Below are 22,946 nucleotides of genomic sequence, written 5' to 3' on the forward strand. Positions count from 1 at the left end.
TCCCCCCCCCCCTCAAAAAAGTCTCCCAAAGTAAGCCCTGAATTTGCTGTTGTATATAATGGGGCTTGATTTTGGAATCCATGGAGGTTACATCAGGACGACAGTGTTTTTGGCTAGGATTTATCATGTGACATCATTTCTCCCTCGCTGCTCTCCCAGTGGGAGACAGACTAGAAAGTGTTTATTTTACAAGTAATCCATTAATGACCTCATTTTGTGAAAGAAATGCCTTCTAATGTTTTCCTCTTCCCTTGAGAGAACAACAGAGAATGCCATGTGATAAAATCCACTGTTGAACTGCTATAATAGCAAGTCCCTTGCCTTATGTGATAAACTCCTCTGTATAATATCATCCAGAAGTGGCCATTCTATCCTCTTGGCTTCAAAATGGAAAATTGGCCAGAGGTCAGAAATGATTAAGATCTTTTGGATCCAGACCCAGCTGTTTTATTAAAAAGGTATTGGTAGTTGGTGTTTCCTCAAAGAAACACTTAACACGAACCCAAGCTATTGAGCCAAATCAAGTTCCAGTAATCAGCTAAAAATGAACATGAATAAAGGTCCCTTCAACACTGTCATATAATCCAGTATCTGATCCCAGAGTATCTACTTTGAACTGGATTCTATAGCAGTGTAGACTCATATAATCCAGTTCAAAACAAATAATTTGGGATCAGATACTGGATTATATGGCAGTGTAGATCCAACCAAAGAAAAACTGTGCAATATGGCTCCACTTATCAAACCCACTTAGAACAAGCTCAAGTTTCGCAACAGTTTTTATGCAAATCTCCATGTATACATACACTAATAATCCAAGATGTAAGTACTCCATCAAGGACTCAGTGTCACAGTGGATAATGAAGCAACAGCTCCCCCTGTGGCCGAAATCGGCATACCCTCATGAAGCCAAAAGCTGGAATGTTACAGTAAATTGCCTCTGTGTCTGTCTATATGTGGTTGTCTATGTATGTCATTTCTCTAATGGCATTGAGTGTTTGCCATGTATATGTACATTGTGATCTGCCCTGAGTCCCCTTTGGGGTGAGAAGGGCGGAATATAAATACTGCAAATAAATAAATAAAAGAAATAAGTTGCAGTTTACAAGTAGACAGATTGCTATGCCATATATATAACATGTAGCTGACTCCCTAAGAAATAGTATAACTGATTACAGTGGTTTCAGTTTTTTATACTGTCACTGCACAGTGTTGTATATTATACTTGCTTCCTTCAATATGTGTGCATTTCAACAAGAAAATCCCATATTAACCTATTGTAAATTCAGAATATGTGATCTGACTCTAATGAATCCTGATAGCGGAGTTTTGTCTTGGGTATGAGAACAGTCTTATCCTTGGCCGCACACGACATCTGAGTCTCTCTCCTTCAGGATGCCTCTTACTGGGTCTTGAATACCTCTCAAACACAGAGACATGCTGCTGTGTTTCTCTTCCACCATGAATACAAAACATACAGTATTGCTATAAATACCTAATTGCTGTTGGAGGTCTTCCAGCAACCAAACTCAATCCTTTTAAAGTAATTGTATCTTACTAGAAGCTGAATAGACCCTTGTGCTATCTTAATGTAGTCACGGCAATTGGTCTGACATCATATACTAATAAACAGACATTTGCTTTGTAGTGTATTTACACAACCTGACTCTCTTTTTAGTTCACTAACTAAAACAACAACAAACAATTTACTGCCAAAACATTTACTTTCTCATAATATTATTCTTTTCAATTGCAAATTACCTGCATTCTAGCAACTTTGTGGCAATATATATTTTGTAAGCCAAAACTACTGCTTTTGCTTTCAATTTACATGTGAAAGTTTAGTTTGCATTTGAACTTGCCATATTCCAGTTTAGTGTTAATTCCAATTGATTAGAGATTATTCGTTTGTATTTGATAAGAATTTATCAGAAGTTTACCTTTTGTCACAAATTAGTTTGAAACTTTTTTTTTAAAAAAAGAACTGAATATCAGAAAAAGGAAAAACCAAGTTACCTGTCTAAAACTGCCACTGTGATTGATCAATGATCTTAGGCCCCTTCTACACTGCCATATATATCCCAGGATCTGGTGTAGCAGATTAAACCACTGAGCTGCTGAACTTGCTCACTGAAAGGTCAGTGTTTCGAATTTGGGGAGCGGGGTGAGCTCCTGCTGTTAGCCCCAGCTTCTGCCAACCTAGCAGTTCGAACACATGCAAATGTGAGTAGATCTCTAGGTACTGCTCCAGCTGGAAGGTAACGGCGCTCCATGCAGTCATGCCGGCCACATGACTTTGGAAGTGTCTACGGACAACGCCAGCTCTTCAGCCTAGAAATTGAGATGAACACCAACCCATCGAGTTGAACACAACTTAGTGTCAGGGAAAAACCTTTACCTTTACCCCACTATTGGTTATGATGGTTAGGTTTGATAGGAAGCCAAATCCAGAAACATCAGGGGCAGGGATGTGTCCACTATATCACTATATCAACACACGAATGATGGAGATACAGTTGCTGTAATATCATTATGATATTTGTAGATGCACCACTTCTGTTGAGTTAAGTGAAGCACATTTCCAGATGCCTCTAAGATTACAGCCTTTAAACTCCAAGGCAGAAGTCTGAGAAATATGCTAAGGAACTACCCCATCTACAATCAGTATTTCCCATGAGTGTGGTTAATTTTTAAATAATTTCCCTCATAATTCCTTCATAGGTCCAAATTAGGCAGTGGAATCACATATTAAATAAATTCCAGTGCATAAGAGGAGTCTGTTTACGCACATTCCTGTCTCCCCCACGTGTGTTATGAAGAAAGAAATAGTATCCCAGCTCTGCCCTCCAAACAATTTCACACTGTAATTTTCATCAAAGCTGCAAGTTAGGCCAAATTAAAGCAGCATGAATTTGATGTCTTAACAAGAGCATGGACAATACAATTTGAAAATTGAACACAGAGGCCTTAAACTCTGGTGGGCAACAAAATGAATAAATGCCATAAACAATAAGTCATAAATATCATTTATTTGCTATTGATATTTATTGTTTATACATTCCCGTATTCAGAAAAATGTTCAAAACCATATGAAACCATAAATGATACAAACAAAATATAAGATCCATATGAAACATCTGCACCCACTCGACTCCCACCCCATAGTTTCTTGGTTCTATGTAAACAGTTTCTATATTGGATGTCTCACAGTACAAACCATACATTTAATAGGAGAACAAAGGATAAGAAAAATAGGTACTTATAATACAATAGAGGGGAAGAAAGTGATACTTAAGGTGTGACTAGAAATCCCTCTACTCTAGGCATAAGGGAAGGGAAGGCTGTCCAGTGTTATCGAAATGTAGCTCCTACAAGCCCTGCCTGCCATAGCCTGTAGTAATGAATGTGGAGAGTTATAGGAGATCTGCACTTTGTTAATACCTGCTCTACTGTGTTGCTGCACCTTCATTCAAAAGATATTCAGGGCACTCCTTTAATATTTTTATTCTCTATGCATTAGTTCTTGCTATTATTCTGATACTTCAAAAAGCAAAAGAAAAACTGGTTAAGATTCTCATCTGTTCTGATAAATAAGACTGCAAGTAGCTTTCCAATAGGAAAAGTAGTCATTTGTTAACATGGAATGAACATGTTAAAACAATGACACTAATTCCAGATTAAGATGAGACTTAAATTTAAGATGATGTTACGAAACAATGAGTACTGCTCTATATATTTGAGCACCCTTATATATTGTTGTTGTGTGTCTTCAAATAATTTATGACTAATAGTGACCTTAAGGGCAACCTATCCAAAAAACATTTCTTGCAAGTTTGGGTCAGAGGGGGATCTCCATTGCCTTCCTCTGAGGCTGAGAGAGTGAGACTTGCTCAAGATCAGCCAATGGGTTTTTACTTGCCTTATTTGGCCTTGTATAATTTTTTTAGCCTCAGTGGAAACTTGTATAACCCTGTGAAGAATTCCAGATATGCCTAATTTTAACCACACAAATCATTGCCATTAAAACCTTGACTGTGGAGACTAACAGCTGGACATGACTATTGGGGAGATCTCCTCCTTTGTTGTTTTGCCAAGAAAGCCAAGTCATAGCTGTGTTAACAAATAAAGTATGTTCAGTAAATTATCACATCACATTGCAGCTCTTTAATACAAGGGAGACATATCTTGCTTCGCATAAAAATGCTTATTAAAAATTTTAAGCACGGGGTTTCTGGGGCCTCAGAGAGGAAGTTTTACTACAATTCCAAGTTGGTGAAAGTTTTGTGGCCATATAAGTAGCATACCTATATTCCTGCTCGGCTGCCTCTTTCAACCAAACCACCTCTTTGTATCTGGTTTTTGTTGTAACTTGCTGCACAATTCTGCTAATGCTGTTATTGCTACTTTACTATTTTGAAATTGTTTCATCATTATTATTATTATTATTATTATTATTATTATTATTATTATTATTATTATTATGTTTACTTATACCCCGCTTTTTGTCTCCACAAATGAGACTCAAAGCAGCTTACATCAAAAGCATTTCAATACAATTTAAAATGTACAAATATACAAACATTAAAGCACAATTAAATGTCAATGGTATTAAGAAATTCATAGTTAAAATCAATAAAAACTGATTAAAAATATCACTTGCACTCCCCACAGTTTTATCATTACATAAGCTTCAAGCTTTAATAGTATCACTGACAACAAGGTGGACAAACACAACACATATTGCTGCTGGGATTTCATTATGATGTGGGTGAATAGTATTTAATTACAACAGAAAATCATAAGGACAGAATATATTGCCACTATGGTTACAGCTGAAATTAAGGCTTCTGGATAATGTCTTTGATTTTTGTGTGTGTGTGTGGTTGGCGCATCTGAAGAACTGTAAAATGAAGCAATTAAAAAAAACCAAATCAGACTATAAATACAAATCTATCATGCATGTCACTATTTTCTCTATTAACCTTATATTTTATTTCATGGGTTGGGATCTATCATGAGATTAATCTGTCTCTGAGTGATTTTGCCATCGATGAACCAGGGTACATGACTTCTCTTTGTCTGATCATAGTAATAATTAAAAGCTTCACCCTTCCAAAACTGGGTTCCTAAAAAAAAAGTGGTGCAGTGGTTTGAGCATTGGACTGTGATATTGGATGCATCTACACTGTAGAATGAATGAAACCTAACACCACATGAACTGCCATGGCTCAATGCTATGAAATCCAGGGGTTTGTAATTTTATAAGGGCTTTAGCATCCAATTACAGCATTGAGGTATGGCAGGTAAACTGGTGTCAGGTTTCATTAACTCTACAGTGTAGATGCACCCAGTGCCATTGTCCAATGCTCAAACCACTGCACCACTACATTAATTCCCCAGTGTATTTGCATAAACCTTCACACAATTTATAAAAATATCTGAATTGTCCAAGTATTGTTTGGGGTATTTATCCCATTTATCATGGGATAAATGTTTCTTTTGATGTGATGGTGGAAAATTCTTAGGTCCTCTTCATATGGCCGTCAGCACTTGCTGGCAAAAGGGAAGGCATGCAGAGCTATTCTGGAGCCTCCAGTGGTGCAATGGGCTAAACCCTTGTGCAGGCAGGACTGCTGACTGAAAGGTTGGTGGTTTGAATCCATGGAGCAGGGTACGCTACCGTCTGTCAGTTCTAGCTTCCCATGTGGGGACATGAAAGTAGCCTCCCACAGGATGGTAAAACATTAAACATCCGGGCGTCCCCTGAGCAATGTCCTTTCAGACGCCAATTCTCTCACATCAGAAGCAACTGGCAGTTTCTCAAGTCGCTCCTGACATGAAAAAACTGCTATTCTTTTCCCAACCCAATCCTTCACATGTGCATTACCTGAAATACTGTCCATGCTGACTTTGAAATTGAGCAATTTGAAGTGGTTGTGGATAATGAGATCCAGACCACGGATAGTGAGACCCGATTCGTGGATATCGAGATACGATAGGCGGATAACGAAATTCGGCAGTGAGCCGCTGAGAGTCCATGCCTGGCTCGGTTCTAGGGGACAGACACACATATGTGTATACCAGATCTAAGGAAGCTCAAATCCCTTATATACAATGGCATCATAAAAGGCTGTCCCTTATATATGATGGCAAAATCAAGATATTGAATTTTTAAAAGCTGTTTTCAAGGTAGTTGAATGCGTGGAATGCATGGATGTGGAAGGCTGACTATATTTTGAAATGTTTCTCAACAGAAATGAAATAGATCTCATGCGCTGACATAATAGTCGGTGAGAAAACTGAGACTGGCTTAAATAGAAGCATCGGCCCAGGCCAGTATTTGAGAATGTTGCGTTCCTTCCCCCCCCCCCCCCCCCTTTGCTTTGTTAAGAAGCCAAGCAGCTCCTTCATAAAATCTAGACACTTCACTAAATTGTCTACGCTTGCCAAAAAAAGTATAAGAGTTGAAATGTCTTTAACTCTGCAAGTGAAAACTATGTATGAAATATTTAATGGTTTGGAATACAAGAAGACATCAAAACATTTGGGCTATCTGGGGGAATTAGGTTTCTGCAAAGCTGAAATATCAGGGCATAAGTCTATGTAATTAGACCACTGACTGCTATTAATTGCTAGAACAATATATGCCTTTATAATCACAGTGTAACACCTCATAAGTGGAATTTTGGTTGACTAAAGTGGTATCATTAGGAAATTAAGCTGCTTGGCAGGTGTTTCCTGGAAAAACTACAGTATTAGAAATATCACCAGTGCTAAACCTAAAACATAAGACAGATGTCCCTGTATCTATCTAGAATACAGATGCATTTTATTCTTTTCTCAATAGGTATTATGCTGTACTATGGTGATATGAATAAAAATAGCTGTTCTTTACGGCAGTGTTGTTTAAGCTATATGAAGAAAGGAAATGGCAGATAACTCATTGAAAACGTATCTACTTTGAGATGCAATTATATATTGCCATTTGGCTCTTCTTGTATAAGATCTCTAGTCCATACATTGCTGCCCTAAAATACAGAGATGGCAAATGCTGTTTTAGACCACCAGAAAAATGAGGAGTAGCAAACCATGGCAGGATTTTGCCCTCCATCATTGGAAAATTCAGAAGATATACTGTATAAATATATATCTGGTAAATTGGATGATTTGTGCATGCAGAGAGAACTGATAGCAAATGTGGATTTGCCAAGTTTTCATTTTCAACTGACCACAGAAATTAATTTTTCAATTAATAACTGAACAGGTACTTTAGAATTCAATTCCATCTTAAAGAAATATAATAGGTGTAAAATAATCATTGGATCTTTCCCAGATTTTCTGTTGAGTGCATTGAAATATGAGCTACTTTTTTATTCTAAACTGAGCTCTAAAACATTACGCCACTACCTTGGAACAAATTATGTCACAGCAATATGAAAAATGTTGTTTAGGGCAGGATAAGTAAGACTCCAAATAGGACAAATGTTATACCCAGTGATGTGCTGTATGTTTAAAAATGTTCCTTTTTGTGCTATCAGCATGGAGATGTAAAATGTGCTATCCCTAATTAAAAGGTTGCTACCCAAAGGTTGCAATCCCAAGCATATTTGCTTGGAAGAAAGTCCCATTGATTCCAGTGAATAAATATAGGGCAAACACTTAATCCCCAAAGGCAGGGTTGGGTGAGGTGTGAATAAGTTCTGTGACGTCTGCATGCAGTTTTGTTGGATCCCCTAAAACTATCAAGATACCAATTGGGTTTCTTATGTGGTTGTATCTGCCCTGGGTGGTTTACAGTTGAAAAGTTATTATTTTGGACTATACCTCTGAGAATTTTCCAAGCCAGTATGTATAGTTCAGATGATACAAGTAGGAGGACTATTTACCATTTCTTTTCTTTTCTAGCTGTTAAACCAGAATGCCTGAAGCTGAAGAAAAACACATTTTCAGCTTCAACATAATATAGAAAAGGAGGTGGGGGCACACATTTCAGAAGGTCAGATTCAGGCTATGCCATGTAAATGTTTGTATTTGTATGTATGGTTGCAATTGGCTTTAAAGTAAAACTTGCATGAAAACTGAAAACTATGGACATATTGGCCCTAAAACCTTTATAGTGTAGTGTGCCTTTTGTGAAAAAGCTTCTAAACTTTGGAATGTGTTGCAGCCAAAAGTAGTAAATGGACTTTCTGTTCTCATAACCCGCTTAAATGGGTTCACATGAAGTTGGCTTAAATACTAAGTGTATAACATATTTGTTGGCTATGGAAACAACTTTTCAAGAAGGTTCATTATTGATTTCATATGACATAGCTATAAAAAAATGAGGCAGTATTCAAAAGCATTTCACTTGTGCTTGATTAAAAACTAATATCTGTTTTTTTAAAAATCAGAAATATTTATAATCATATCTCTCCCGCCCCCCTCGAAAAATGGGCTGCATTACTTGCATTGCTTACCATAGAATCATAGAATTGGAAGAGGCCATCCAGTCCACCCCTCTTTTGCCATGCAGGAACACCCAATCAAATCCATTGCTGCATGGCCTGGTTTCCAGAGCAGTAAAAAACAAGTTTAACCCTTCCTCAATGTGATTTTTTTCAGATATTTTAACATGGCCATCAGGTTCTCTTTCAGCCTTCTTTTCTTCAAGGTAAACATGCCCAGATTCCCCAGCTGTTCCTTACAGGGCTTAGTTTCCAAACTTTTGATCATTTTAGTTGCTCTCCTCTAGACATCTTCCAGTTTGTCAATATTCTTCTTGAATTGAGGTGCCCAGACCTGGACACAATATTCCAGGTGAGGTCTGACGAAGGCAAAATAGAGTGGGACTATGACTTCCCTGGGTCTAGACCAGTGGCTCCCAACCTTTGGTCCTCCAGATGTTTTGGGCTTCAACTCCTGGAAATCCCATCCAGCTGTTAGGAATTGTGGGAGCTGAAGTCCAAAATACTTGGAGGACCAATGGTTGGGGAACACTGGTCTAGACACTATACTGCTATTGATGCCACCTAGATTTGGCTTTTTAGCTGTTGCATTACACTGTTTACTTATGTTCAGCATGTGGCCTACTATCTCCTAGATCCCTTTCACACACTGTTTTCAAGTCAAGTGTCACCCATCCTGTATATGTGCTTAACATTTTTTCTGTCTAAGTGTAGTACTGTACATTTTTCTCTGTTAAAGTTTGTTTTGTTAGTCTTGGCCCAGCTCTCTAAACGGTTGAGGTTGTTTTGGATTCTGATCCAGTCTTTAGGGTATTAGCTTACCCCTCCCAATTTGGTGTCATTTACAGATTTAATAGGCATGCTCTCTAAGTCATTAATAAATATGTTGAACAGCACTGGGCCCAAAACAGAACCCTGTGGCACCCTATTGGTCATTCCTCTCCAAGATGAGGAGGAGCCGTTGGTAAGTACGCCTTTGACTAGTGAATCTGACTGTAATTGTGAAAGAAATCATGCATTGTTCTTCCTGGTCCTATTAATGATAGTTTATTATGCTTCATATCATTCCATTTCTTATAGGTTTTGCTTTAGCATCCACATAGGATTGTTATTGTGATAATTGGATAAAGGTTAAATACTTTTTTTCCTGCTAGATGCTTCGAGCCAAGACATAGCACTAATAAAACACTGAATATTCCAATACCCTTTAAGTGCATACATTATAAAGCCAGCATTTACTGAGAAAGACTTTATCAGCTGAAACTTTGAAGAGCAGAGAAGCTACCCCTAAGCAGTCAATGCTTTGTTAACAACAGTCTTCCCAGGACCCTTCAGATACGTAAGACAGTCTCCCACATCCCTTATCATCCATTTGCTCTCTTCCTCCTGCTGAGTTAATTGACTGAAAATTACCTTTGCACTTTGATCCCAATTTACAGCAAATCTTCAAAGACAAAGGCACTAGACAAAATCCTGAAGTATAAAGCCGTATCACTGGTACAGTTCAGTGAGGAGATATGGGAATCATCAGCCAATGGATAGAAACAACTGAGTTATGGGCCCTGGCTTGAGTAGCCCAGACATGGGCTCCACTCCAGTTGGGGGAACTGTGGGGTTTTTACTTTCCTGCTCCGGGTGCTCCCACCATGTTTGACAGTTCCTTTTGGAACATCTCCCCCCCCCTCCCTCTTTTGATGTTCAACCATATTGCCATTGTTTGAATGCCTTTGTGCCATCCCAAAGATTCCATCACCAGCCAGATTCAGGTTCATTGATCAACTGATGGGCTGGAGATGCCTAGATCCAGACTCCTGAATATTTGCCTACCAACAGCAGTAATCAATAAAGCTGTGTCTTTATTTCTTCCATGTTCATCATCTGTTTTCATACAAACACATTTAAATGAGAATTATAAATCCATCCATGCCCATGCCCCCCATGTTCATCTCACACCTCCATTGCTCATCAATGCTCACTGAGATGGCAGCTACTCAGGCCACATAAACTACCAGCAGAAAGAGTTTCAGTGAATTCAACAAACATATTGCAGTATCTTTAAAATTTTCATTCAGAGTACCATTATTATACTTGAATGTGAAAGTCACAGAATGAGGACAGAGTGAAACCTCCCACTCGCATCAACTGGCAACAAAATGTAATAACATCCATATGGTTGTTATCTGGAAAAGCCTACTGTGAACTAAAAGCCCATGAAGATTTCCAGAACAGTACCCTCTCCTCTGGGAACAAAAGCAGCGATGCCATAAGCTTAGAAGTAAGCATTTTATGAGTGTCATTGAGTTCTGCTACACAGTGATGTTACAGCACACAGGATTTAGAGACACTGGTGACTTTTATGAAAGTAGATCTTGTGATTTGTTTTTAAATTTCTTGTGTAAAATTAAGCTAGAGTTTAACATTTTAAAAAGCAAGCTGAAATCATCCTAGAAAGTGAAACATTTGTGAATTTATGTTTATAAAGACTAAAACAGCAACTCTAATACAAAACACTATGATGTAGAAGTGACTATCAGAACCCAAAGACTGGGCAGGATTCAGTGTTGAACTTCCATTGTCAGAGTAAAGCAATGCTTTTGGGAAATTGCTGCCAACTGCGAGAGAAATAAAGTTGAACACTGTGAAAGCCACCCATTGTATGGCTATCAGCAGGCCTGTAGCCAGGGGAGGGGGGTTTAAGGGTTCACCCCCCCCCCCCCCCGAATTTTTTAATTTTTTTTTAAACTGGTTTACTCATGAATTTTAACTGGTTAACCAAATCCCCATGCTAAGTCTATGAGACGCAAATAATTCAGAGTCCCTCCAGGCACTATCTCAAGCAGATATTGACAGGTCTGTAGCTGGGGGGGGGGGGGGGGGTGTTAGGGATTCACCCCCCCCCCCCCCCGAAATTTTCAAAACCCTCACCGAATTTTTTTTCTGGCTACGGCCCTGGCTATGAGCCTCCTCCCAGTAGACTTAAATCAAGGAAAAGCTTCATGAGAACCACCAATCCTCTAAATGTTCCCCCAGCATTAGCAAGAGTATCCCTTTGGGCAGCAAAATCAGGCAATTCCAACTGGATATCTCCCCACGAGGGTCTTTCTCGAGGGACAAATCAAGAATGGGCAACTTGGAAGTCCCTGAACAAACTCAGAAGTGGAGTTGGCAGATCAAAAGACAACCTGGCAAAATGACGCTACCTAGAAGAATCCTCCACCTTGTGCGACTGTGGAGCAGAACAAACAACTCTGCATCTTTATGCTAATGTCCTGCCTCATGCACAGAGGAAGAATCATTTAAAGCTACAGACAATCTGGTTGCTGTTGCCCATTTTTAATCTAAAATTATTTAGCTGCTTGTGTTCCCTCCATTTTATCAGTTTTATACTTATTTGTGCAATGCTTTTGACACAAAACAAATGGCAGGATCTTTCACCCTCTAGAAAAATTTTAAGCTACAGCCCTCATAAGCCCCAACTAGCATATATCCAGTAGTAAGAGTTTGTGGGAATTGTAGTCCAAAACATCTAGATGGCCAAATATTGATATGGCAATGTCAGCAAATAAATTTATTTATTAATTTATTTATTTACAGTATTTATATTCTGCCTTTCTCACCCCAAAGGAGACTCAGGGCGGATCACAATGCACATATACATGGCAAACATTCAATGCTATTAGACATACGGCATATAGACAGACAGACAGACACAGAGGCAATTTAACATTTTCCAGCTTCCGGGTTCATGAGGGTATGCCCGATTCCGGCCACAGGGGGAGCTGCCACTTCATCATCCATTTGTGACACCGAGTCCTGGATGGAGTGATGGAGTACTTCCTCATTCCTAAATAAATTGTCAAAGTAGTGGAATCCAGTAGAAGCGATAGATGGGTAATCTCCCTTTTCCATTGCAGTTGTCCAAACATCTCCAACAACCTGTTCGAGAGGTCTGATAAGCCACCTATTTCCAAACATCTCCAAAAACCTATATTGGGGAACAGAAGGGTGTTTTACCATTCTGGTGCTGCAGGTCCAAGTGCTACCTCTGGGTCTTAATTCTGGAGAAAAGCAGTGTAACAACACCAACAATAAATACCTAAGAGTTGGAAGAGACTGCAAAAGCCTTCTAGTCCAACACCCTGATACTCAGCAATGGACACACACCTGAAATATGTTAATCAGGCCTCTACTTTAAAATGTCCAAAGACGGGAGAGTATCACATCTTCTGAGGTACTCTAGATAGCTATCATTGATCTAATGTTTAGATGGCGTGTGTGTGTGTGTGTGTGTGTGTGTGTGTGTTTAATTTGAAAGTTCCCATTCTAGTCTCTGGAGCAGCAAAAAAACAAGCTCACTCCCACTTTGACATGACATCCCTTTGGGTATTTAAAATAGTTATGTCATCTCTCAGAGTTAGGCTCATGAAAACAATCTGAGTGACTGGAAGTATGTAGCATGTGCCCGCAACTCCTGAAATCACACTTTTATCTGTAATCCTGGGTGTAGCTTCTGGTGGGCAGAAGGCTCTAAGACAAGTTGAACATGCTTAGCATTTTGTGAGACTCTTCCTTTGAGATGTAAATTGAACTATATAACAAATAATCGTCCACAATAAAACTAATCATTGTCTGCTTGTGAAATATGTTAAGCGGGAACAGAGTTTGGCAAGAACCGATTGTTGGGTTCTTGTGTTATTACAACCATTATATTTACATAACTTGATATTGCCACACAGCTAGTCCTTCCAGTTTAAATGATGTGAAGATTTTCACAGTAAAGACTGATAAGCCTGACCACCTGCTTGTAGCGTGAATTCAGTTGCTAGTCTAGTTCAGTTGAATATACCTGTTAAATTAATATTTAAATCACATTGATTCTGTTGGTCTACTTTAGTTGGGACTAGCAACTGGTTTTAGGCCAATGTCTCAAAATCAGACTGGAGTTAAAGGCAAAAGACTTAAGCTTGGGATATTTTTACAGTTAGGAAATGTGTGATTGTTTTACACCTATGGCTGCAGTCCAATGCACACTTAACCATAATAAATCACAGTAGGCTCTTTGAAATTTAAGTGTCACAAAATATTCACAGGATCAAGCTGCTGAAGGAATATAAAGGTTTAAAATGCAGATTAAGGTGGAAAATAGTTAAGAGGATAAGGATTTTAAAAAGAATTATTGGAAAGAAATCAGGAAAAAATCAGCACAAGAGGAAAAGAAAGAACTCCTTCTGGACAAACAGGAATGCAACTTAAAATTGACATTCTGACCCCACAGAACTACCATGTTTCCCCGAAAATAAGACAGTGTCTTATATTAATTTTTGCTCTGAAAGATGCTCTGGGTCTTATTTTCAGGGGATGTCTTATTTTTCCATGAAGAAGAATTCACATTTATTGTTGAACAAAAAAATTGAACATTTATTATATACTGTACAGTAGTTGTCATCACAAACCAGCATAACCAGACAGTGAATCCTATCAAGAATTTCTTGTTACTACAGTAGAGTCTCACTTATCCAACATAAACGGGCTGCCATATTGTACTATATCTATATATTGTAATATTATTAATAATATTACATGTAATATATAATGTATAATTAATATTATTATATTGTATTATTAGTACAGTAGAGTCTCACTTATCCAAGCTAAACGGGCCGGCAGAAGCTTGGATAAGCGAATATCTTGGATAATAAGGAGGGATTAAGGAAAAGCCTATTAAACATCAAATTAGGTTATGATTTTATAAATTAAGCACCAAAACATCATGTTATACAAGAAATTTGACAGAAAAAGTAGTTCAATACGTAGTAATGCTATGTAGTAATTACTGTATTTACGAATTTAGCACCAAAAGATCACAATGCATTGAAAACATTGACTACAAAAATGTGTTGGATAATCCAGAACATTGGATAAGTGAGACTCTACTGTACCATTATTTCCATGTACAACACTTTATGGTATGTACATTTACCGATCCTGTATGCTCTGGTGTTCTGTTCGGCGGGCATGCTTCCAAACAAAATCTTTGCTAGGTCTTACTTTCGGGGGAGGCCTTATATTTAGCAATTCAGCAAAACTTCTACTAGGTCTTATTTTCTGGGGATGTCTTATTTTAGGGGAAACAGGGTAAGAGTACACCCTACGAGGCCTCATGGGCCCAGGTATTTGATACATGTATTTCTGAAAGTAAGCAGGTTGCATTCAGTTTCACACAGGGGTTTTTTATTTTAGGAAATGAAAAGGACAATTCTTTCCTGTGCTTCAGACTTTTTCCAGTGGATTAAATGTGTCACTCTCAGTATACAGATCTCTCCTGGTTATACACAAGAAACTACTTATAAAATACCTCACGAGACTCATTCATTTTCCTGTTACATGTGTCTCCTGTTATTTTTCTTGGGAAACTTTAATCTACATTGTTTTCAATCTCTTTGAAATAGAAATGACAAATGCATATTTATTTATGCATTGGCTATATTTTATATTTGAAGCACCACCCAAAGGGAAAGCCATATTAGTGTGTTCTTGCAAAAACAACAGAATCCTATAGCATCCTAAAGACAAACACATTTCTTACAGCATAAACATTTATGGGTTAGTTGTCCACTTCATCAGGTGGAAATATATAATACATATGGAAATGTAATGATAGGCATCAGAGAGAAAGTAATGATAGTGACCATCACAATGCATACAAAGGCCATTCACAAAACCATTGTGCTGATAACCCAAACACATTTCCTAGGTGTACAAAGGTAAATTAGTACCAGGACATTTTTCTATGCGATAACAATCCTATCATTCTTTTGGGGCTGCAAAACATATTGCTGTTTTAACTCCACACTGGGTTTATTTTCCAGATTTGCTCAAGATCAGTAAAACCATTCTACTGCTGAGAATCTCTAGCAAAGAAGCTTTGGTGGCACGGAGTATTGGAAGCAGCCTTGTGCCAAGTCAGACTATTCATCCATTCAGATCCATTGTCTACAACAGGGTTGAGAATCATCCAGACCTCCAGATGTTGTTGAATTACAGCTCCTCGTCCCTTATCTAAAAAGAAGCATAACATATTCATATTTTGTTTGTAAATTATTCAGAGCAGGTTGATGTGTGCCATTCAGTGCCACCACTTTCCTTCTGGAAGAGGCAAAAACAACGGGGATTGTAAGCTGACAGTCCAGCAAACAGGTTTCAGCCTGGCTGGACCATACTCTTCCACCTCTGCAGGTTGGGGGTGGAGTCTGTGATCATCATTGCTGTTCTAGAATGGCTACAAATTAAGTGGCCAGTGTAGATAAGCCCTTGTTTACTTTTCCTTTTGCCACATGGATCTCTGGATTCAAACAGTGCACAATTGAGGCTGTTATACTTTGGCTATATTGTGAGACAACATGACTCACTGGAAAAGAGGTAAAGTGCTTGGTAAAGTGGAAGGGAAAAGGAAAAGAGGAAGACCACACTACAAGTGGATTGATTCAATGAAGCCACAGCCCTGAGTTTGAAAGATTGAAGCAGGGCAGTGGATGACCAGAACATTTGGAAGCCTCTTATTCATAGGGCCAACATAAGTCAAAGTCGACTTGATGACAGATAACAACACCATGCAAAACATGTGGGGATTATAGCATCTTCCCTCTTCTTTCTCATTTGCTTATGCTTTTGAATCTTTTCCCCCTAATATCACTGTTTAAACACTGTTATCTTCAAGTTTGATCCTATGTCTATTTACTCAGTATGCTTGAATTTCTTGGAAAGTATTCTGAGATTCTCTGTGAAGCAATCCCATTTAAACTTGATTGAGTTTGTCTCTGGCAAAACAAGCCCAGGGTCCACATTCCACTGACTAAGCATTTTTGATAGACAATTACCAAGGAATAGGTTATTCTTCAGAGAAAAGCATATATCTTGCCTTTTGATAGGCAAGATTCTGGAACAAAGGGCATTGGAATAAATGACTCAGATCATAAAACAATGTCATGTATAGAATTTCTCCTGCAAAAGATTGTTACTTTGACATGGTGCTGGGGCTTGGGCATCTCGATGATGCCATGAGCTAAACTGTGAAGGGGCACCCAAGACAGGAAGGTCATGGCAGAGAGGTCAGACTAAATACGATCCCTGGGGAAGGTAATGGCAACCCACCCCAGTATTCTTGCCATGAAAACTAAATGGATCAGTGCAACTAGAGATGGGACCCTCAGGTCAGAAGATGGTCAAAATGTTACTGGGGAGGAACAGAGAATAAGCTCAACTAGCCCCAAATGTTTAGATGCAGTTAGCTCAAAGCCGAAAGGAAGGCCGACAGTGCTGGAGGTGAATGACAAATCCGATGTTTTAAAGATCAACACATTATAGGAACCTGGAATGTAAGATCTATGAGCCAGGGCAAACTGGACGTGGTTATTGGTGAGATGTCAAGATTAAAGCTAGACATTCTGGGAGTCAGTGAATTGAAATGGACTGGAATGGGCCACTTCACAAAAGATGACCACCAGATCTACTACTGTGGACAAGAGGAACACCGAAGAAATGGAGTAGCCTTCATAATTAATAATAACGTTGGTAAAGCAGTGCTTGGATACAACCCAAAAAATGATAGAATGATCTCAATCTAAGTACAAGGTAAGCCGTTTAACATCATAGTGATCCAAATATACGCCCCAAACACAGCTGCCGAAGAAGCAGAATTAGATCTTTTCTATGAGGATCTGCAGCACCTACTGGATAATACACCAAAAAGAGTCATTATTTTCATTATAGGAGATTGGAATGCTAAGGTGGGCAGTGAAATGACAACCGGAATCACAGGCAAGCATGGTTTGGGACAACAAAATGAAGCAGGATGTAGGCTGATAGAATTTTGCCAGGAAAATTCACTGTGCATAACAAACACACTATTCCAATAACCTAAAAGATGGCTTTATACATGGACTTCACCAGATGGTCAACACCAAAATCAGATTGACTACATCCTTTGCAGCCAAAGGTGGCGGACATCCATCCACTCAATGAAAACAAGATCTGGAGCTGACTGTAGTTCAGATCACGAACTTCTAATTGTACAATTTAGAATCAGACTAAAGAGATTGGGGAAAATACACAGACCAGTTAGATATGACCTCACAAATATTCCTAGTGAATATGCAGTGGAGGTGAAGAATAGATTTCAGGGGCTAGATTTAATACATAGAGTCCCAGAAGAACTATGGACAGAAGTTCACAACATTGTTCAAGAGGCAGCAACAAAGTATGTCCCAAAGAAAAAGAAAATCAAGAAGGCAAGATAGTTGTCTGCTGAGACACTGGAAGTAGCCCAAGAAAGAAGGAAGGCAAAAGGAAACAGTGATAGGGGGAGATATGCCCAATTAAATGCACAATTCCAGAGGTTAGCCAGAAGAGATAAGGTACTATTTTTAAACAAGCAATGCATGGAGGTAGAAGAAGATAATAAAATAGGAAGGACAAGAGACCTCTTCCAGAAAATCAGAAACATTGGAGGTAAATTTCAGGCAAAAATTGGCATGATCAAAAACAAAGATGGCAAGGATCTAACAGAAGCTGAAGAGATTAAGAAAAGGTGGCGAGAATATACAGAAGATCTATAGGAAGGATAATAATATAGAGGATAGCTTTGACAGTGTGGTGAATGAATTAGAACCAGACATCCTGAGGAGTGAGGTTGAATGGGCCTTAAGAAGCATTGCTAATAACAAGGCAACAGGAGATGACGGGATCGTAGCTGAGTTGTTTAAAATCTTGAAAGATGATGCTGTCAAGGTGATATATGTCATATGCCAGCAAATATGGAAAACACAAGAATGGCCATCAGATTGGGAAAAAATCTATTTATATCCCCATACCAAAAAAGGGAAGTGCTAAAGAATGCTCAAACTTTCATACAGTGGCACTTATTTCACATGCCAGTAAGGTAATGCTAAAGATCCTGCAAGGCAGACTCCAGCAATACATAGAGCGAGAGTTGCCAGATGTCCAAGCTGGGTTTAGAAAAGGCAAAGGAACAAGAGACCAAATTTCCAATATCCGCTGGATAATGGAGGAAGCTAGGGAGTTTCAGAAAAACATCTATTTCTGCTTTATTGACTATTCTAAAGCCTTCGACTGTGTGGATCATAATACATTGTGGCAAGTTCTTGGTGGTATGGGGATACCAAGTCATCTTGTCTGTCTCCTGAGAAATCTGTATAAAGACCAAGTAGCCACTGTAAGAACAGACCACAGAACAACGGACTGGTTCAAGATTGGGAAAGGAGTATGGCAGGGCTGTATACTTTCACCCTACCTATTCAACTTGTACGTAGAATACATCATGCGACATGCGGGGCTTGACAAATCCACAGCTGGATTAAAAATTGCTGGAAGAAACATTAACAACCTTAGGTATGCAGATGATACCACTCTGATGGCTGAAAGTGAGGAGGAGCTGAGGAGCCTTGTCACCAAGGTGAAAAAAGAAAGTGCAAATGCTAGGTTGCAGTTAAACATCAAGAAAACCAAGATTATGGAAACCAGACTGATTGATAACTGGCAAATATAGGGAGAAAACGTGGAGGCAGTGACAGACTTTATATTTCTAGGCGTGAAGATCACTGCAGATGCAGACTGCAGCCAGGAAATCAGAAGACGTTTACTGCTTGGGAGGAGAGCAATGGCCAACCTTGATAAAATAGTGAAGAGCAGAGACATCACAGTGGCAACGAAGGTCCGTATAGTCAAAGCAATGGTATTTCCTGTAGTAACTTATGGATGCGAGAGCTGGACCATAAGAAAGGCTGAGCAAAGGAAGATAGATGCTTTTGAACTATGGTGTTGGAAGAAAATTCTGAGAGTGCCTTGGACCGCAAGAAGACCCAACCAGTCCATACTCCAGGAAATAATGCCCAGCTCCTCACTGGAGGGAAAGATATTAGAGACAAAGATGCTTTAGCCACATAATGGGAAGACAGGAAAGCTTGGAAAAGATCATGATGCTGGGGAAAATGGAAGAAAAAGGAAGAGAGGCCGACCAAGGGCAAGATGGATGGATGATATCCTTGAAGTGGAACTGGAGGCGGTGATGGCCGACAAGAAGCTCTGGCGTGGGCTGGTCCATGAGGTCACAAAGAGTCGGAAGCGACTGAACGAATAAACAACAACATGTACAGAATTTATTTATTTTTTATTTATTTGTAGTATTTATATACTGCCCTTCTCAATCCCGAAAGGGACTCAGGGAGGTTCACGGTGTTGGCAACAATTGAATGCCCTCGATAAAAAACAGTATAAAACATCAAAGTTGAACCTCCCCTAATAAAACATTAAACATTATTAAACACATCACATGAAATAACATCATCTATTTATGACAAACAGGCAGCCTGTAAAAAGAAAGAGTAATATGAAAGGAAAAGAGAGAGCCATCAGTATAAGTGATTTGCATCACAGCCTGGATCAAATCGTGTTAAATTTAATCAGTATGTAATTTATCTGAATGTTCAAGGCTGACACTAAGAATTCAAACAAGATCTCAAGGGCAAGGATAGAGAAGTTTTGGTCTTCCAGAAATGTCTAGCAATAATTTTCATTATCCAGTTATGAGGCCTGGTAGATGTGGTGGTTCATAATCTCCTGAAAGGCTGAATCTTTTCCAGCTATACAGTTAGCTGAAGTGACAGCATGTGTGGGGGGGGGAGGGGGGAATAATTTTGACTAGATTATTACACTACATTTTAAAGAGTTGGCATATCACTTTAAATCCTGTGGCTTCTTCCTGTAGAATTCCAGGGTTTGTGTGAGGCTCATGATCTCTCTCGCAGGGAATCTCTCCCCCCCCCCCCCCCCCGCAAAACTGCAAATCCCACAATTCCACAGGAGTCAGCCATAGGATTTAAAGTGGGATGGTAACTCTTTAACAGTACAGTGTAATAATGTATTATAAACTGGCTGGTTGCAAGTAATAACTTATGGCACATTCACCACTCATGGTGTACAGTTGGCACTTGATATTCACGCTTGCAGCTTTCTGCTTGTCTCCTCATGTTGGGGCTGCCAAGTGAACATTCACACAGCAGTCAATTTCCAGGAGGTGAGCAAACTGATAGTATATGAAATAAATTCACAAACAAATCACACATTTGCATCCAAGCAAAATAAATCGGTGAAATATTTCTCAGTACACAACTGGAAACCATCTTGCCTGCCAGTAAAAGATCACTGGATTACTGATTAAGCATATGGGTAAACAGAAAAAGCAAAAGATATATAAAGTGAAACAAGAGACCAATTTTTATCCTGCTCAATTATTTTTATGGAAATTGCTTCAACACGGAAGGGAGATAAAGTCTGGACTTTTCCAGGTTAGCTGCCAATCCTGTTTCAAGTTGGTGGTACCTATGAACAGGTATTTCAAAAGAAGTCGAACAAGATGAACCAGAACTTAGTTGCAATAGGCACTTGCCTGTTCAGTGGAAATCCACAGGATTGCGTAGGAATGACTTTAGAAATTGTTGAATTCCTGGCAACTAAAATGAGATCACATTGCAACACATTTACAATTGCCTTTAAAAATCTCAACATCTACAAACAAAATATTTTTAAAACGCATTAGGATACTTTCAACTTGTCTCTCCAGCCAATTGTACATTTGTCACCATGTTGATACAATGGACACCATAAACAAAAAGTTGAAGACCATCAATTTGCATAAATAGGGAAAGTGGAATTCTCCTTCTAGTTTTCTACCCAATCTCAAAAATTTGGGAGATCCTCCAGACCTGGAATACGAGAGGGTGGTGTGGGGTGCAGGGATAATAGTGTGAAAAATACAAGTTTACTGTTATGTGTGTGTATGTGCTTTCAAGTTGCCTGTCATATTATGGTGACTCAATACATTTCATAGGATTTTCTTGACAAGGAACATTCATACAAGATTTACCATTACCTTCCCCTGAAACCTAATCTACCATATCTTATATTTCTTGGTGGTCCCTCATCCATGCATTCATTAAGCCTGACCTTGCTTAACTTCCAAAATCCCCCCCTCTCTCTCTCTCTCTCTCTCTCTCTCTCTCTCTCTCTCTCTCTCTCTCTCTCTCTCTCTCTCTCTCTCTTTTGCTATTTGTGATCAAGTCAATTTTTACTTATTGCAGCTCTATGATTATTTTTTGAGCCCTCAGTGGTGCAGCGTGTAAAAGCACTGAGCTGCTGAACTTGTGGACCAAAAGGTTGCAGGTTTGAATCTGGGGAGCGGAGTGAGAGCCACTGTTAGCCCTAGTTTCTGCCAATCTAGTAGTTCGAAAACATGCAAATGTGAGTAGATCAATATATACCGCTCTGGTGAGAAGGTAACAGTGCTCCATGCAGTCATGCCGGCCACATGACTTTGGAGATGTCTATGGACAACGCCGGATCTTCAGCTTAGAAATGGAGATGAGCACCAACCCCTAGAGTTGGACTCAACTGGACTTAATGTCAGGGGAAAACCTTTACCTTAACCTATGAATATTTTTATCCTGCCTTAAAAAATAACACAAACTCATATACACATGCAGACGGTAATCATATCTACTTCTCATTCTGGTAAATTCAGGATGATTCAGCTCTCCAGTGACTGCCCACACAGTTTTATCTTGTCTACTTCATGATGTGGATAAACTGGATGTTTCATACAGCTTGTAATAAATAAAGTAGGAAGGGACTTGCTAAAAAACAGTTAGTAAAGGATTTCAATTCTGACATCTAGAATCTCTATGCTGGAAATTCCAGGATATATGAAATATTGGGTGTGTCTTCACAGTACTGTTACCTCCAAAGCAAAGACACTTGAAGCAATGCCTAAAGATACCAGATGTCTGAGGACTCCCACATGGAGATACTGTTTCGAAACTACATAGGCCAATCTTGTATGGAAAAGCCAAAGAGAATAATATTTAATAATAATTAAAATTAGTGGAATTTTTTGACAAGGAACATTCATATGAGGTTAACCATTACTTGGCCAGGGAATCTCATTGGGTAGGTAGCCTTAGGCAAGTCAAAATCACTTTAGAGCAGTGGTTCCCCAACCTTTGGACTTCCAGATGTTTTGGACTTCAGCTCCCACAGTGCCTAACAGCTGGTAAGCTGGCTGGGATTTCTGGGAGTTGAAGTCCAAAACACCTGGAGGCCCAAAGGTTGGGAACCACTGCTTTAGAGGAAGGCATGGCATTGGCAACCCCCCTCCCCCGAACAAATCTTGCCATGAAATCTCTGTGATAGGCTTAACTTGAATCACCATAAATCATAAATGACAGTGCTATTAAAGGATATGGAAATAGCTGCTGCCATTATTTCAGTTTTGACTCTTGTGCTGTGCTGTCATGACTTGTGATACCAACACCGAAGTAAAAGACATCACTGACTTGATTCAGCACTTGTTTTGACAATCCTAAATACATATTGGTGTCATAGTTCATCAATGTGACTATCTGAGGTCACACTTGAATACATACTTGG

General features: G+C 39.1%; 1 protein-coding gene across 4 annotated transcripts in view; it reads right to left on the bottom strand.

Moving 5' to 3' along the window:
* prss35 (serine protease 35) overlaps nt 1-22,946 on the bottom strand; it is a 229,903-nt gene that overhangs the window by 21,520 nt on the left and 185,437 nt on the right. For 2 of the 4 annotated variants that reach the window (XR_010006355.1, XR_010006358.1), the window contains one exon: nt 12,003-12,432. The exons of the other annotated variants lie outside the window; for them this stretch is intronic. The gene's annotated coding sequence lies outside the window, so the exon portion shown is untranslated. Of the gene's footprint in view, nt 1-12,002; nt 12,433-22,946 lie in introns of those variants that run through there. 4 annotated transcript variants of the gene reach the window in all.

Source organism: Anolis carolinensis, chromosome 1 (assembly GCF_035594765.1).
Source record: "Anolis carolinensis isolate JA03-04 chromosome 1, rAnoCar3.1.pri, whole genome shotgun sequence".
Lineage (NCBI taxonomy): Eukaryota > Metazoa > Chordata > Lepidosauria > Squamata > Dactyloidae > Anolis > Anolis carolinensis.